Source organism: Passer domesticus, chromosome 8, assembly GCF_036417665.1.
Source record: "Passer domesticus isolate bPasDom1 chromosome 8, bPasDom1.hap1, whole genome shotgun sequence".
In the NCBI taxonomy this organism is placed as follows: Eukaryota; Metazoa; Chordata; class Aves; order Passeriformes; family Passeridae; genus Passer; species Passer domesticus.
In genome coordinates, this window is record NC_087481.1 from 56,679,201 (window position 1) to 56,696,642 (window position 17,442).

At 46.8% G+C, this 17,442-nt stretch overlaps 1 long non-coding RNA gene across 2 annotated transcripts in view; it reads left to right on the forward strand.

Moving 5' to 3' along the window:
* LOC135305912 (uncharacterized) overlaps positions 1 to 17,442 on the forward strand; it is a 46,826-nt gene that overhangs the window by 16,945 nt on the left and 12,439 nt on the right. Inside the window, exon 1 of one of the 2 annotated variants that reach the window (XR_010366904.1) lies at positions 226 to 294. The exons of the other annotated variant lie outside the window; for it this stretch is intronic. This is a non-coding gene — a long non-coding RNA (uncharacterized LOC135305912). Of the gene's footprint in view, positions 1 to 225; positions 295 to 17,442 lie in introns of those variants that run through there. 2 annotated transcript variants of the gene reach the window in all.

The following is a 17,442-nucleotide window of genomic DNA, read 5'->3' on the forward strand; positions in this document are numbered from 1 at the left end:
GCCTTTTTATCTTCTGATTAGCTTTGAAATCATTGAAGCCGGTGAAGATTCGTTTGTTATCCCAGTCCTCCGAGGACCAGAAATCCAGTGATGGTGTGGATGTGCTGTGAGGCAAGTTCCCCTTTGTAAGATGGATGATGATTGCTTGTCGATACTAAGAAAAAGAGCTTTGTCAAATCTGAAGTTGTCTCCTTTCTTAATGTAAAATATTATTTTTATTTTCACGCTCTCAGAAAATTGTGATGCTGCGAGCAGTAGGAAAAGGAAAAAACAACCACCACCCCAAAACCCAAGGTGACTCGGATGTTTGTTTATTTGTCTGCTTTTGAGGTCTGCAAGATGTTTTCTTTGTTTTTTTTTTTGTTTGTTTGTTTGGTTTTTTTTTGTTTTGTTGTTTTTTTTTTTTTTTTTTTTTTTTTTCAGAAAAAACTGTCAAGGGAAAGAAAATACTTTTATGATAAGCTCATGCCAGTTTACAGGAATTTTCTTTCTTTAATGAGCAAAGATGTAATCTAATTCTTTGCCTGCTTTCTCTAATCATCTCCCTGAGATGTTCTCACTCTTGTGCTTTTGAAGGAGCACTCCAACATTTAGTGCTGGAAGGACTTTGGGCTGTGGGAACCTTGGTCCCAACCTGCAGGGACACACCCAAGGGCACCTGCCATTGCTGTGGGTCTGTGCAGAGGAGATTCCTTCAGGGTGCCCTAGGAAGGGGTTAGAGCACAGCCAGGTCAGAAATGAGGTGGCCACAGATATTTCATAGAATTCCAGAAGGGTTTGGGATGGAAGGGACCTTAAGGTGCATTCCCTTCTACCCTTGCCATGGCAGGGACACCTTCCCCTGTCCCAGGTGCTCCAGCCCCAGTGTCCAGCCTGGCCTTGGGCACTGCCAGGGATCCAGGGGCAGCCCCAGCTGCTCTGGGCACCCTGTGCCAGGGCCTCAAAGCCAAAAATTCCTTCCCAATCTCCCATCCATCCCTGCTGTCTGGCAGTGGGAGCCATTCCCTGTGTCCTTCCCTCCATGCCTTGTCCCCAGTCCCTCTCCAGCTCTCCTGGAGCCCCTTCAGGCCCTGGCAGGGCTCTGAGCTCTCCTGGAGCCTTCTCCTCTCCAGGTGAGCCCCCCAGCTCTCCCAGCCTGGCTCCAAAACAGAAATGGTCCAGACTTTGGAAAATCTTTGTGGCCTCCCCTGGGTTTGCTCCAGCAGCTCCACATCCTTCTGATGGTGTGGACTCCAGAGCTGGATCAGGAGGGGTCTCATCAGAGCGGAGGGGAGGGGGAAATCACATCCAAGTAATTTCTAACAAAAACCCATTTAAATTCCTCAGAGTGAAGAAAACTACTAAATCTGGGACTCGTCAAAACACGTTTAGTGAATCTCTGCTCAGAGCAGGGCCTTGTTTGGCTCCCCCTCTGTGACTCTGGGGCAATAATGGGAATTTGTACACCTTCATTCCTGCCACCAGTGGGGCTGGGTTTGCTCAGGGGAGCTGAGCTCAGTCCAAAAGCCCTCTGAGCTGGAGCCAGGATGCAGCAAGTCTGTGCTTGGGCAGTGGGAGATGGATTTGGTCCTCCTGGAGCAGGTGATGCTTTGGTCTTTATGTGCCTGAGGGTCATGGTCTCCAAATTTTTCTGTGCTTCTCCCCCATTCCATCCATCAAAAAGCCTCTGAGCTGGGTGTGAAAGCACACACTGCACCCCTGAAAATCCGTGTTTTTGCTGGAGGCCCTGAGAAGTGGGAAACAGAGAGTGTGACTGTCTGGGTGAGCTCACACCCTCTCATGGCCTTTGTCTCCATCAGCCCCTGTTCCTTCCAGCCCTCCCCTCCTCTCCTTGGGTTTTTCCATGCCATAAAATCAGGAGCCAGGCTCTTTACAGCCCAGCAGGAGCTGTGCCTTTCTGCTTGTTTGCTCTGCACAGACTTTTAGCCACTGTGAAATAACTGAGACCAACCTGAGGGTGACTGGGGCTGGCTTTGTGCAGCTCTTGTTCTGCATTTCCCATTCCAAAACTTCAGTGGGAGAATCTTTCTTCTCTAAATCCTGTATAACAGGACAAGGAACAAAGTTTTTTGTGATTTCTTTCTTAGGGAATTCATAAAGTGCACTCTCAGTAAGGGCTGTGCAGAGAGCTTGGAGCTCAAAATGAGGAGTCATTTCAGTAATGTGGGTTTTGTTGGTTTAAGAGGAAAAATACTCCTAAATCCTACTCCAAACTTTGACCTTCTCTCCCTGGGAGGAAATGGATGAGCAAATGGGAAAACTGGGGGTGTGGGAAGGAGGATAAGGAAGGCATTGGCTTTAGGCAGAACTCTGTTATACGAGTCTGTGAATGTATTGTGAACATATCAGTGAATACATTGCAATTATTAATCCTGTAAGTGATGTCATGGCTTCTTGGCAGCAGCACAGAGCCCTTGGGACACCTCTGGAGCAAGTCAAAGGGAGCAGCAGTGGCTGTGAACACATCTAGGGATGCGTTTGGCTGGCTGGGCGTCAGGCCCGTGGTGCCAAACTGCTCTCAGCGGAGGGGCAGGAGCTCAGGGGTGTGCACAGAGCTGCCAGGGAGGTCAGGCTGCCTCTGTGCTCCAGGGAACACCCAGAGCAGGGGCCAACAGCTCCTGACTGGAAAAGCACATGGTCCCTCTGAAGCCTTTCCAGCGCTGCCGCCGGCCAAGGAGCCGCGGGTTTATGGCTTCACACCTCTTCATTTCTGGGGATTTAAGTGCACCAGCAGTGCTGTTGGGGATTAACCCGGAGTTAAAAAGGCATTTATGAGGTGGGAGGATATGGAGTGAAATACTCCTGGTGTCTCCAGGGGCTGGGTTCACAGCCTGTCCCTGCGGGCCTGGCACTCCTGCCCTGAGGGTGACGACAGCAGCAGAGTCCAAAATACTCTACACCAGCTCTTCCCGTTGCTTGGAAATCCCACTGCACTCAGTGGGGACCCATAATCCAGGGTATTTATGGTGGTTCTCCCAAAAAACAGAGCTCTTCTCTGTGCTGGGAGGATGGGGCAGTGCTGGGCTGTTCTGGAGGAGCCACCTCGTGTCCAGGGCTCTGCTCTGTCCCTGTGCCACTTGTGGGGCAGCCTTGTAAGTGAACAAAGTAAAAGTAAAACCTCCTGGAAGGATGAGACCTTTCCCTGATGGCCAAATGGTTTTGAAGAGCAAATAGGAGGTTTTTTTTATTTGGAAGGTGGAGGGAAAAGGTGCAAAATGCAGCTGTGTGGTGTTTCCTACATGGATCTAGATAACCAGACCGATTAGACAAACCTGGCAATATTTCTTCTTATGAAAAATCAGTGTTAACTTTGTTCAGTGCTGCCTCGTGCAGGAGAGGGAACAGGGCAGAGGAAAAGGGCAGGAAAATGAAACAAGCAGGTATGAATCCTATCCTGGATACATTCACACTCAAAACTCATTGCAGCAAGGCGCAGGGATTCCAACTGAACAAATTTGTATCTCTATTCCAAAGCAACATAACAAGGAAGCCTCTCATCAGTGACACAGATTAGAGACTGGAAAAAAAAAAAAAATCCCTGCTGCACCCGTGCCTGTATGCACAAGATTAATGCAGAGGAAAAGCTCCCTGTCCAAGCCCACCACCCACACATCTGCTGACCACCCTCCCCTGCTCGGGCTCCGTGGCTCCACACGTAGTGAGAGGATGGAGATGATTAATCAGGGACTGCAGGAGATGCTGAATGTCTGTGGCCCTGCAGAGCCTGGGGTTGCTGCTGTCTGCAGTGAGGATTTGGGGGAAGGCTCTCGGTTGCCAGATAGGGATAGAAGATAAAGGACTCCACCAAACTGGGGGGGAAAAAAGGGTGTTTCTGTGAAACTCGTAGGAAGTAAAAAATCAGTGGCTTTGCAGAGCTCTGCTCCCAGTATTATTCTTTGTGATTAGGCTAATGAGCCCTGACTCTTACAGGTACAGTGTGCTGTGATACCCACAGGGGTTGGGATCTTCATCACACAATTAGGTCTCTCCCTCTGTGCAGGCATTTTATAATAAATAATCAGTAGTCTTAATATGGTTTTGAAGCTGGTCAGCACAGTCATTACCCTGCACAGCTCCCACGTTCAGCTAAAATTCACTTAGATTGTTTGTTAAGTCTTGCCTGTAATGAATGTAAATGTTTTATGAAAGTAAATATTTATATCTCTTGAATGCTTTTAGATTTTTTTTTCAAGTGGAAAAGGCATAGCCATGCCTTGATGGATGATGGCCTTTATTTGGGTTCTTGTGCTGTGTTCTGCCATGGGATATTGGCTCACATCTGGCTGGGTTTGGTACTTGCCATGGTGAGGAAAACTTGGTATCTTCATCACAGGGCTGTTCCCCTTTCCCCTCAGATATGTGCAAAAAAACTAAAAAAAAAAAAAATAAAACAAGAGGAGTATGGCCAAAAGAAAATGCAGATCCTCCAGATTTATTTCTGGGGCTTTTTGAAGATTTCCATGTGGTTTAGCAGCAGTTTCAGTGTGGCCTGGTGCTGTACTGGGCCCAGCTGGCCTGGTCCCTGTGATGTGCAGGGGAGGGTGGTGTCCCCATAACCCACCCTGCCAAGCTCAGGGGACTCCTGGCCAGGTCTCAGCCCTGCAATATTCCTCATGATTTCTTACTCCCTGTTAAACTCATAGAAAGCATTTCAAACCTCATCCGTCAGAAGCATCACCACTGCTCAGACAAGTGTTTTAATTTTGTTTAATCACTTCTAGCTGCACATCTCGGGTGATTGAGCGTGGCCTCTTTGTGGCAGAGTGCTTGGGAGAAGGGACAAAAATCAAACTAAATGATAGTGTTGGCCAAGCCCTCGGCCTGCCATGAAACCAGCTCCTGACTCCCAAAACTGATTTGCCAAGGATAAATTCCCTTCCAGTTAAAAAGCCAGGCTGAACAGATGTCTTGCCTGGTGCCCTGTAAATAAACATCCCGGAGCTCTGGAGCTCACAACGAGCTGCAGGCTCCAAAAGCTGTTCATGGATGTGACAAGTGCAGGGTGCTCCCTCCCCGAGTTGTGGCTGGCACCACACAATTGGATTTGGGATATGGGAAACGTGGGCCCACTCTGGGTAAGAGGGGTCATTGTTCCCTTGTTAGACATGATGTGCAGCACTCAAACCCTGCAACTTTGGGCATTTCCAACTGGTGGCTCAGGGAAGCACTTTGGCTCCTGGCTAGTCAGAAGAGAGGATTAATTTAGGAACCTATCATACACCACTAATTAAAAACAGAGGCTGGGGGCAGCTGGGACACCTGTGGCTCATCCCTGGCAGTGCCCAAGGCCAGGTTGGAGCAGCCTGGGACAGTGGAAGGTGTCCCTGCCATGGCAGGGGTGGGAGGGGATGGGCACGAAGGTCCCTTCCAAACCAAACCATTCCATGGCTCCTTAAATCTCTGATTTCTGTTACAGCTCTTTTCCTGGAGAGGACCTTTTTTGTCTCTCTGGGGAGCCTGACTGGCTGAGGGGTGAAAAAAAAAGGAATGTGAGGAGAAGGGATGTCTGGTGCCATCAAAGCAGGGATTTGCTGTGGTGCTGGGCAGTGTGGATGGGTTTGTGCAGGAAGGGAACGAGGAGCAGCAGCTGCTGGGAGCCCCCAGGAGCTCCTGCTGCTTTTCCTCTGGGCTCCACTGCTGCAGTGTTATTTTCCCTTGTTCCAACACCTTCCCATTTGGCATGTGAGGGCTCTGTAGGGAATAACGTGGCTGCAGTTGGGAGATGCTGAGTGCACATTTCACAGCCTCTTGCCAAAACAACCCAAATATCCTGGCAGCCTTGGCTGAGTGGTGTTTGCCTGAAGCTCAGTCTGCTCAAAGCAGAGTTTTTGTGGTGGTTTGAGAAGCAGAGCACAGCAGCAGAGGTGCTGGCTGCTCTCCTTGCTGTGGACAGCATCCTTTCCCTGCTCCTGGGGCTCAGGGCAGCACGTGGTGCTGGGACAGAGGATGGGAGCAGACTCCAGGATTTCCTCCTGCCTGTACCTTAAAAAATAAGTGTTTAAAAGCACTTGGCAGTTGTGGTGCCAACAAAACTTGACAAACTGATTTGCAGATTGGGGTGCCGCTGCATAGTCAGGGTTCCCAGATCCTTCTTTCCCCCTTCCCTGTGTGTTACAAATTGCTCTAATGCCACATAAGGGATTGGGAAGGAAACTTGGGCTCCATTCATACCGGCATTGTTGCTAGGAAACCTCTCCCTTTGACAATGGAGGGTGAGCATGCCTGTGTTTGCCTTTGCCTCTCCGAAGGACAAAAATCACCATGTGGCACTGGCAGGGGGGGAGGATGGGAAAAAAACCCAAAAAAACAAAAAAACCCAAAAAACCAAAAAAAAACCAACCCCAAACCAACAACACAAAAAACTGAAAATTAGTTTAAATTTTTTCACTGTGCCAAATGATGCTCTGGATTGCAGATGCCAGTGCTTCTGGTTTTGTAGGGACACAGATGAGGCACAGCTCGACCCTTCCATGCTTCATGTACTGGAAAGTCAGGCTGGATTCTTGGAGTGCCTTCTGCTACCTGAGCTGGCTGGGGCTGCTGTGCCATATGGGAGAGGGAGGCGAGTGCCTGCCCGTGGTGACCACGCTGGGGGGGCAGCCCCTGGTATCCATGGGGAGCACACATTCCCTGGCTCTCGGGAAAGCTGCTTCATTTGCTGAGCTCAGTTGGGTGGGAAAGAGAGGCTTTGTGATTCTCTGTCCCTCTCTTTTCCCTCTGAATTTTGAGATATTAATTTGAAAAATATCCTAAATACCCATCGTGTGTGCATATTTTACATCGTGCGTGCTTTTAATAGGCTCGAAAAGAGAAGAAAATATTTGGAAACTCTTTTGCTTTCTTCCAAAGAGATGAGAGGACTGAAGTCTTAATTATCTAAAATCAGCCTTCAATTTTTTTTCACATATTGGCATTTTTTTTTTTTTCTGTCCTGGCTGAAAATCCTGCAGAGTGGAATTTATTTTTTTTTGCCTGCAGTAGCTGCTGCCAAACACTTTGGATGAAGTGTTGCACATCAGTGCTGACCCCTGGTCAAGGCAGAAGGGGAAAATCTGGTCTTGTGGCCAGGAGATTACAATTATAATGTTTAATGTTGCAATTTTGGCTGCAGAAGAGACAAATCTGTGCCTCAAGATGGAATACTGGGTGCAGAAAACATGGACTATGCCCATGAACAGTCTCCAGTGCACCGTGGGAGCAAAAATTGATCATTATCTTAAGGAAGTGAGGAGTGAATTAAGTGAAAACAAGAGAAAGAAATTTACCAGTTTTAATAGAAATTCTAATTCTTGATTTGCAGTTGACAGTAGTGAAACCTCCCATTGAATCAAACTTTCTGTGGGGTTTTTGAGGGAGGAAAAAGCTGATAAATTATCATTGTCTTAAAGGAGAGAGGAGTGAAGTAAGTGCAAATAAGCATAAGAAATTTACCAGTTTTAGTAAAAATCCGAATTCTTGATTTGCAGTTGACAGCAGTGAAATCTCCCATTGAACCAAAAGTTCTGTGGGGTTTTTGGAGGGGTTGCATTTCCATTTTGCCCTCTGTGCTGCTTGCAGTGAGGGATAAAAGGCAGGAGCTGCTCCGAGGGCTCCCTGCTTTGTGCATTGTCTGGGGGGGCAGTGGAGGGACCAGGGGTCCTGCTGCTGCCTGTGCCATGTGCCAGGAGCTTTCCCAGGACAAAGACATGGAAATGGAACCTGCCAGCACATGCCAGCCCTGGAGAGCAGCCCAGCACCAGAGCAGCACCTCCCGAGCTGTGCTGGACCCTCTGCCTCCCTCCCTGCTCTGCTCCGGGCACAACCCCCTTGTGCCTGGCCCAGCTCCCGTTCCCTCCCCTGCAGGAACCTCCTCACCCCTCACACCACCTCCCCTCATCCTGTTCACTCCCCTCCTGGCTTTTCACACCCCTAATACCACGGCTATTTATCCCCTGTTAAATTATTTTTGTTAAAGCAGCAGCTGGGTCCCGTTGCACAAGGTCTTGCGTGTCTGTGTGAACCATCAGAGCTAAAAGTAGGGTTCCTATCTCTGTTTTGGGGAGAAATTAAGGCTCAAATGTGTGAATTGAGTTGTCCAGCATCACTTTTGCAGTCCAGAGGGCTCAGATTTGCAGTGTTTCAGTGTTTTAGATCAGTGGCTGCCTGATGGGCACACACACTTTCCTGAGTTTGCTGCAAAGGCTTCAGTGTGTGGAGTTCAGAGCAGCCCAGGACCTCCTTGCTGCTCCTAGAGGATTATTATTGTTGTTGTTTTTATCATTATCATCATTATCATCATTATCATTATTATTATTTAACAATGTATATTTCTTTTCCCTGCTCTGTGCTTCTAAAAGTCCAGTACAGAGGAGTTATTTTCTTTAAGACTTTTGTCTCTCCTGGTTCACAGTTAAGGATTTCCCACCCTCCAGCCCCGTCCCTGACCTCCCTTACTCAGAGTGATTTTGAGTGGCCCCTGAACAGAGAATTTCCTAAATTTACCATAATTACCTCCACTTTGGTGTTAAATACCTCTTTTGCTGTTTTGGTCTGTGAATTCACAGGTTATTCCCATGCCTGCTTTCTGCCCAGTGAGCAGCTACAGCACAAAAACAGATGGAAATGGGATTTTTGTGCAGAGTTGTGACAGTTCAATGTCCGCAATGTATATGTCTTGGATGAAGTGGTTCATTTGCTGATTTTTCAGGCAATTATTGGATTTTTAAGAGGTGTTTTATCAGCCTTCATATCACTTATGAAGATCAGGAAAGACTCATGGCAATACTGGGGAGGGATAACTGGGTTTGGTTGCTGACATCAAGGGTTTCTACACATAAAAAATGTATAAAATCTCATTGTCTCTAAAACTGACACTCTGTACATTAGATAGGGAACATTATGGTGATGCATTTTGAGGATCAGGATCCTGACCTACATTTCCCCACTGGAACTTGCCCACAGGTATTCCCACTTTTTAACCTACCTTTAGGTTCAATATATTCCTTTTCTTGGCGCCTGCTTTCAAGGCTTATGTAGACTTGAGTTTTATTTAATTAATATTTTAAGCCTGCACCTCTGCCTTGATGAGGAAAGGCTCCTTTCCAAAAGCTGCAAATGGACCAGTTTTATTTGAAATTGCATCTGAGCAAAGGGCTCAGCACAGATTTATCTCTTGTGCTTCCAAAGCTTTCTCTAGCTCTCCATCAACTTGGAATAAAGGGTCTATCCATTAAATTTCATTCATCAAACTCTCCTGCCTATGGCAGCAGCAGCTCTCTTACCCTGCCTGCCCTTTCAGAGCATTTCCTCCTGAAACCAGTGAGATATTTACTTACATTTTAGCAACTCTTTGAAAATGGCCATTATCAGGATATATCATTATGGGTGAAGTATCCCGAGTTTAATCTGCCCGTTGAAATTTACTTCATGTAACAACACAGTGTGTGCCCTGTAAATAACACGCTGCATCTCAGGAAATGAAAGATGTTTTGAATAAATAAATAATGGCTTGCTGACTACTGAGGCTCCTGGCTTTGGTAATGTACTGTGGAAGAGAAAGTAAATAGAAATCTCCTTCTGGGCATTTCCAAACATCAAAATGCCCTCTGTGTTTTGTTGTGGTTAAACACACAACCCCAGCAGAAGCCTGGAGCCCCCTGTTTGGGTGGCCTTGCAAATGAACAGCACTGATTTTGCTGTAATCAGGGTTTCTGTGAGGGAGCAGAAGGTGTTGTTGGATGTAGGGGATTTTTTTAATGAAAAACTCTGGCAATGCAAGGGACGTGTCTAAAACCTGGTGGTGTCTGGTTTAATGATGGCTGCCAGCATCTGAGGGATGTGCGGTTCTGGGGGGCTGCGGCAGAGCTTTGGCAGATGTTGTTTTCTGCTGGAATTTTAGATGCTGTGGTGTGCAATGACCTCCTCATGTTGTGTTGAGCCTTGGGACAGGGTGAACCTGCCCCAGGGTCTGATCCAACCCTTGGATGTGCTGTGCTGCTTGAGGGAACAAGGAAGACCTCAGGAGCAGGCAGGTGGTAGATGGAGATCATTGGCCTTCCTTGTAAAACCATCTCAGCGTTCATCATTAACTTGAGTTTTAGCTGAAGATTCAGATTTGTGGAAGGAAAAGCCTAGAAACAGTGATTCCTGGTGGGTTTGGGATGGTATTTAGTTCAGCTTGATGTGGCCAGCTCAGGTGGAGACCAGCACTACCCATGAAGAAATACAACACCTCCCACCGAGACTCAGCAGAGACACGACCCGTTTGCAAATCCCCTCGCTGAATAATTTCCACCAACTCTGGCTTAGGTAAAAGACAGAAATCTATCAAATGTTGTACAGATTAACTTATCACCCAGTTAAATCGGCTGTCAGTCTGGGCTGCCTGTGCTTGGCAGGGTGAATTCAAATGCATGCAAATTTCCCTGGTGGCTGACGAGCGACGATGGTGGAGCTGTCAACTGATGACATGTGAAAATACATTAACATTGTTTAAAATATATTTGAAAGGGATAGCTCATATTTTGATAACATTTTCACAGGCAAATGATTTGTATGAGATCTGAAACACTGACCACATAATTTATACTGGGAGGACTTTTCTGAAATTTTTTTTTCCTAACAGCAACTCTTCAGATATGTTTTGTGCTTAGAGGAAGCCCCCAAACAATTAACAATTACCACACAAACCAGTTCGAGTCCCATGTGCCACCATTGTACGGAGTCACTGTTCCGATAGCCTCACTTGTCACTTCCACTTGATCTTTCCAAAAGTGATTAGAAACTTCAAAAGAACCAATTACACAGGCCATTGTGTTAGAGACCTGACACTTTTTTCCCAAAGCCTCATGCTCCTCCCTGCGTTTGGACTCGCCGTCTTTAATATCTCCTATTTGCAAGATGGATTTCTCCACTTAATGGGAACTATTACCAATACTAAAAGCTCCACAGCATTTTCACCTCTTCTTTATGGGCTTAGTGACTCCTCAGCCACCCTGTCCATTAGGACACTGAGGAGCCACGTGGCTTGGTCACTCCCTGTGTCCCCAGCTCCACCAGTGACCATTTGGATAAGCAGCCCTGAAAGGCAGAAGAGAGATGCAGCTCGCTGCAGGAAAAGGTCACAGGATGTGAGCAAGTGTTGACTGAGCTGTGTGATAAGAAAAACATCTGAAGCCTGTGATTCAAGATCCAGCCTTTAGTCTCGAATCTTCAGGGGTGAAAGGGGAGAACTTAGCACAGTCTAAAAACAGCAGATCTCACAGTTCAGCAGTCAACCATGGCGTCTGATACATGAAAAAAATTACTTATGCTGTCAGCTTCCATTATTTACATGATCTTTCTATGGTTGAGTCGTGGCTGTGGTTGTGCAATTCAGCTAGAAAAATTGTGTATTTACACAGATGGGTGCTGGCATGTGACCAGGGCTTGAGCAAAATATGTGGTTAGAGGTAGAAATCAAATACAGAGAGTGGTGAATTGGTTTTTGAGGGGTTTGGTTGCAAGGTGGAAATGTTTGCAGGTATGAAGGGCTCTCTGGGAGATGGTGATTCTTGGGGAAAAGGAAGGTGATGTGAACAGGTTTGGGGGGTTTGCTCTCCTTGGCTTCTTGGGGTGTCTGCACTCTGACAGGGGCATCTCTGCCTCTGGTTTCATTTGGAAATTCCTGGCAAGGACAAAGATTATGTCAATACAGTTGGAAAGATCTATCAATAAGACTAAAAAAAAATAGTAGTAATAACAATAATCATAATGGAAGGTGACTGTAAAGGTGTAACTGGAGTGCCTGGGATGGGGGAGAAGAGATCTGGTGGTTCTCCTTCACAGAAGCATCTTCTGATGAGGGAGAGACAGAGCTCAGGACACAGGAGCTTTCCTTTCCCTTTCATTCCCTTCTTTCTGTGGAATGTACAAGGGACAAACTGTTTCCACCATAGCCTGGATTAGACTATGATTAAATCAGTGGGAATTTATCAGTAAACTTATTTTCTTTTGTGCCTTACAGTGGTGTGCTTTGCACTCCAGGCACCACTGCATCCCTTAGAATCCTTTCAGAACGGAACCTGGGGATGAGATGCAATCCCTAACCTTTCCATGGCTGTAAGGCACTGCTATAAATCCCTCCCTCCCTTAATTTCTGGGGTTTGCCTTTTGAACACCATCTCCAGGTGCAGATGGGCTGTAAAACACTTCAGTCTGTGCTGACTCGGTTCCTGCTGAGTTTGCAGAGAGGGAATCCTCATCGCTGACAACCTGAGCCTAGAGAGGGTGCAGGAGATGGGAAAACTTTCCAGGTTTCAAACTGGACAGGAGATTCTGTGACAGTCTTCACAAAGCTTGGAATTTTACCAGGATTATTTGGGTAGCAGTGCAGTAGTGAGGTGAGGTTTTTGTCACTGGTGCGAGGTGACATCTTTAGGGAACTTTCAATTCAAGTAGAAATCTCTGACCTGGTTTTGATCTCCAAAGTTCAAACACTGGCCATGTGTCAGGAGCACAGACCTCAGCGCTGCAGGGCACAGGTAATGGAGGAAAGAGGGATGAGAGGAGGGAAAGCAGGAACAGGGGATGAGGCCAGGCCATCAGAGAGACTGCCAAGAAGGGCAACAGGTCCTCTGCTGACATTAGTGGTCAGTGGTTAACTTGGAACAACATGTATTTCACATTAAAACAGTATAAAATATTTGTAGGTGTGTTTGTGTCTTCCTTCAGGGTGTGACTCTCCCTCCCTTAAGGAGGAGAAGTGTCCTCGTGGGTTGCCAGGTATTTAACACATGGAAAATTGGTACATAAAATCCATTTAACTTGTTAGTGAATCAATTGCATCTCCCCTGGTGGTTGTGTGATGTGCTAAGCCTTTCCCTCCAAATTGTTGTCTGCAGTTCTGCGGGCTCATAGCCTGGTTCAACTCCATTCAGTTGGGTAAACTGGGGGGGAAATGAGACTTTTGCCCACATGGAGACATTTCCTTATGAGAAAGAAGGATCAAAGAGAAGCACGTAGTTGTTGTGCTCTTAAGGAAGGCAGTGAGGTCGTTTTTTCCCAGAGGGAATTCAGCCAGTGAATGTTCTTGCATTGAGGGGAAAGCCCCCATTTGCCAGCCCACTGTCAATTTTAACAGCCCAGAAGCTTCTGATGGCAGAGGCACTTCCCAGAAAGAGTTAAACAGCAGCACAAGATCAAGAAAGTGAGGAAGGGGAACAGAATGGCTCAACTTTGAGCCCTGCCAGCTCATCCCATCCTGCTTGGCCAGCAGCTGGATATAGCAAGGCAGGAGAGCGGCAGGGAGGGTGGAACACAAAGCTGGCCCCTGCCTCCCTCTGCTAATTGCTTCTCCCCCTACCAGGCCAGTTCCACCCCTGGCTGGGTGAATTACAGCTGCTTTGTGCATTCTCAGGTCATTCCTTGTGCTACTTTGTTTTTTATCCCTGCTGTCTGCTGGCGATCGGCTCTGGCGCTCCCTGCGCCCTGGGATGCGTCGCTCCCAGGAATGGCCACTTCTCCTCTGGGGAAAATTGGCTTCTTGGGCTAAACCACCTGTCTTCAAAGCTCTCTCCATCCTTCTGGCTTTTTGTTTTCTTTTTTTTTTTTTTGGTTTTTCTTTTTTTTTCATGGAGGAGGACCTTGCTGGCATGGGTAGAGAGGAGGTGGCGTTGCTCTGCCACGGGGCTCGGTGTGGAGGGCATGTTGCAGAAATCAACATTTTAGCACCCGTTCTGTTCCAGACACAGCTTCTGGTGAGGACAAGATGGTTCAGGTTCACTTTGACCCTCATGGGATTGTTAGAGGTGGAAGGGACCTCTGGAGATGGAGTCTAAAGCCCTGCCAAGACAAGGTCACCCAGAGCTGGTGACACAGGAATGTGTCCAGGTGGATTGGGAATGTCTCCAGAGAGGAGATTCCACAACTCTCAGTCCTCCTGGGAGATTTGCACCCTTGACTCAAACTTTTTTCTGCATCAGAACCCACCAACCCCACTGTGTGAGGTTGTCTCAGTGAACTCTCACAACTCTGGGGACAAGTTATGGGTTTTGCTGATCAGACTCACTTTTGGCACAGCAAAGCCCAGATCCTGCCTGAGATATCCCAAATGAACCCCTCAATTTAAAAAGATTCTTTGGCCAGGTATGCAAGTTCTATTATGATTGAGTTTTTCCCCCTTTCTCCCCTCATTTTTTTCACCTTCAAAATGATTATAGAAAATAAAGTAGGATGCAAAAGTCCTCATTAAAAATGCATTTTGTAAAATTGAAACTTAAGTGTCAGGTTTTTCAAGCAGTCTGTCAAATACTTGACAATTAAAATAGCTGTCTTTAAAAATTTAATGAGACACAATAAGGACTAAATGCACAAGAAGCTTGCTCCTTCTTAGGATAAAGTAGAAACATAACAAGTCCATTATATTTCCTTACAAAAATGTCCCATTTGTAAAATATGCTATAATCTATTTTTAATTAAATTAGTATATGCAATTTATTACCTGAGCTATATTTATTAATATTTAATATTTAATTTCAAATTAATTATCCAAGTGAAAGAGGGCTCAGCTGGGCTGGAGAGACTCACAGAACAGCAAGTGTCCTGCAGCAGCCAGAGGTAAACCAGGAATGTGCAGCTGTCCTGAGCTTTGTGGGAATGATGGAAAAAAAAATATACATCAGAAGCTGTGGGTGCAGTCACCTTCCTGTGTGGAATCCCTGAGATGAATGCCTGGTGTTCATGTATTCATAATTTTGGGAAGTATTTTCAGTGTGTTAATCAGAGAATGGATCCGGTTGGGACCTCCACTGGAGGTTATGGAGTCCAACCTCCCTGCTCCAGCAGGGACACCCCAGAGCACATCACTCAGGATGGTGGCCAAGTGGTTTTTGAACACCTGTAGAGAAGGAGATATTGATGATATTTCATTTCAGCACTGCTCTCTGTGACTCTGCAGCATCCTGTGCACCAAGACCTGACCTCCCAAAGTTGCACCTTCCACCTCATTCCTGGGGGGTTTGCTCCATTTCCATGCTTTGGGAAATTTTGCTTTAGATTTCCACAAGACGGGATTCTCTCCTTCTCTCCTGTGCTTTGATGAGCAGAGAAGAAGGTCCCACTCAGAAATTTAAAGTGTGATGCCTTGGGTCAGCACCCAGCCTGCCTTCCTGTTTCATTTTAGGCAAACCCAGGCAGACAGAAATCATGGAATGGTTTGGGTTGGAAAGGACTTTAAATCCCACCCATTCCACCCCTGCCATGGCAGGGACACCTTCCCCTGTCCCAGGTGCTCCCAGCCCCAGTGTCCAGCCTGGCCTTGGGCACTGCCAGGGATCCAGGGGCAGCCCCAGCTGCTCTGGGCACCCTGTGCCAGGGCTGCCCACCCTGCCAGGGAACGAATTTTTCCTACTATCCCATCTAAACCCACTCCTAGTCTGAAGCCTTGTCCTGGCACAAGATGCTCTTCTTTGAGCCCTGCCAGCTCAAAGAAGAGCATTTTGTGCCAGGACAAAAATCACTGCACTGGGCCACGTTTTCAGGGTTTTCTTCACCATTGTGACAGGTAGCAGTTGTTTTATTATTTGTGAGGGCTGGCAGACCCAAAGTCAGGGCATCCTCTCCTGAGGGCATTGTTGGCTCTTTCCTCTTCTCTTGCCCCTATTCTCTGTTTCTTCCCTTGGAAAATCTTGTGCCACTTCTACTCTGGAGCATTCCAGGGCAAATCTCTTGAAGCACCTCTTATTTTTTCCTTTTAGTTTGCCACTTTTTGGTTTCAGCACTTTGTGAACATGACTAAATAGATATCTTGCTCTCAGCCATATACAACCCGACAGGAGCTGCACCAACGGGGAGCTGTGGAGGTACAATGGAATACTTTCTAATTTACCCGGATAATTTGCAGAGACTGCCAGTCCTCTGTTGGTTTAAGCCAAACTTCAGTGTGGGTTGTTGTTTTGTTCTTTTTTCCTCAGGAATATAATTTTATATTAATTACTCTGGGATTATCCGAAGGCGTGCGTAAATTCCACGTGATTTGTTGAAAAAGGCACCTTTCTGGGAAGGAAAAAGAGCAATCCACTGTGACAGAGCTCAGACAGTTGCAGTATTTTAATCAGCACGGGTGTGCAAAACCAAAATAAAAACCCTAGGAACAGTGATTTTCTACACACAATCTGTTTAGTTTGGGAAAACAAATGAAAGAGACAAATAATTCAATGCTCAGTTGAATAATTGAACACCCTTCCTTCCCAGGATGCACAAGGTGGTTGTACAAAAAACATTTGTTAAACAAAAGTGACCATTAATAATCCAAAGTTGTTCCCTTTTCGGCTGATTTTCATGCAGCCCCATCCCCATCATAAAAGAGCTGTAAGAGGAAGCTTGTCGTTATTTATTAATTCAGACTGACTTCAGAAAGCGCTCCCCAAACCACCAGTGATGGCTTCTGACAGGCTCCTAATCTCTGCCCGCTGCTGCAGGAGCAGCGTGGCAGCAGCTTCTCATTAGTCCTGGCACTCTGAGCTACAGCTCCAGGGGTTCCCTGTCCTCCACCCTGGGAGCCAGGCAGGTACAGGCACAGCTGGGTCCTCATCCCGGGCTCCTGGATGTCCCTGATTGTCACACAGTGGTGGCAGCACTGTGGCCGTGTCCTGTGCCACACGTGATGACCTTGGGTGTTGGAACCCTGGCTGCTGAGAATTTCAGACTTTGTGTGGTTGGAAATTTCAGACTTTCTGTGGTTGGAAATTTCAGACTTTCTGTGCTGCCAGGCACTGACCCCCAGGAGAACACTGCATTGACCTGAGGCCGTGGAGAAGGCTTCCAAAATGGAATGACAGAACTGGGATTGTGAGTGTGGAGTTTGGATAGAAGTGTGTGATATCACAGGGTGGGAAACTCAGAGTTTAAGGGTTTAGAATACAGTAATATATGTAAAGCAAGATGGAAGTTTTGGGGTGGAGGCTGGTCCTTCTTCATCTTTTTCTTCACCTTCTTCTCCGTGGGTTTGGGTGGTTTTGTGTAATTGGATAAAAAAGTCCCCATTACGGGCATGGGTGGTTGGTTATTGGGTTAAAAGTAGAAATAATGGAGGTGTTATTTCTTAATTGGACAGTTTATCCTTAAAAGGCCTTGTAGAGAGAGAGAGACACAGCTCTATTTTTAATTTGTTGGAGTGAAGTGCTGGAGAACTCATGGTTTGTGAAACTGTGACAGGGATAAGAACTAATAAACATCTGAGTCCCAACAAGAAATACCCTCTCACACATTTAATCTCGACCTTGGCAAAAAGAAGACCAAACTTGACACTAGGGGTGTTCTGGGTGTTTCAGGAGCTGTGATGGACCCCGTGCTCCAACTGCCTCGAGAGGGGTGTGGAGAGAACCTGGGTGTCCTCTCACTGGGGCTGGGGACAGCTCTGTCCCTGCACAGTGCAAGGGACAGAAATGTCATTAGAGTGGAATAGAATCCTGGAATGGTTTGGGT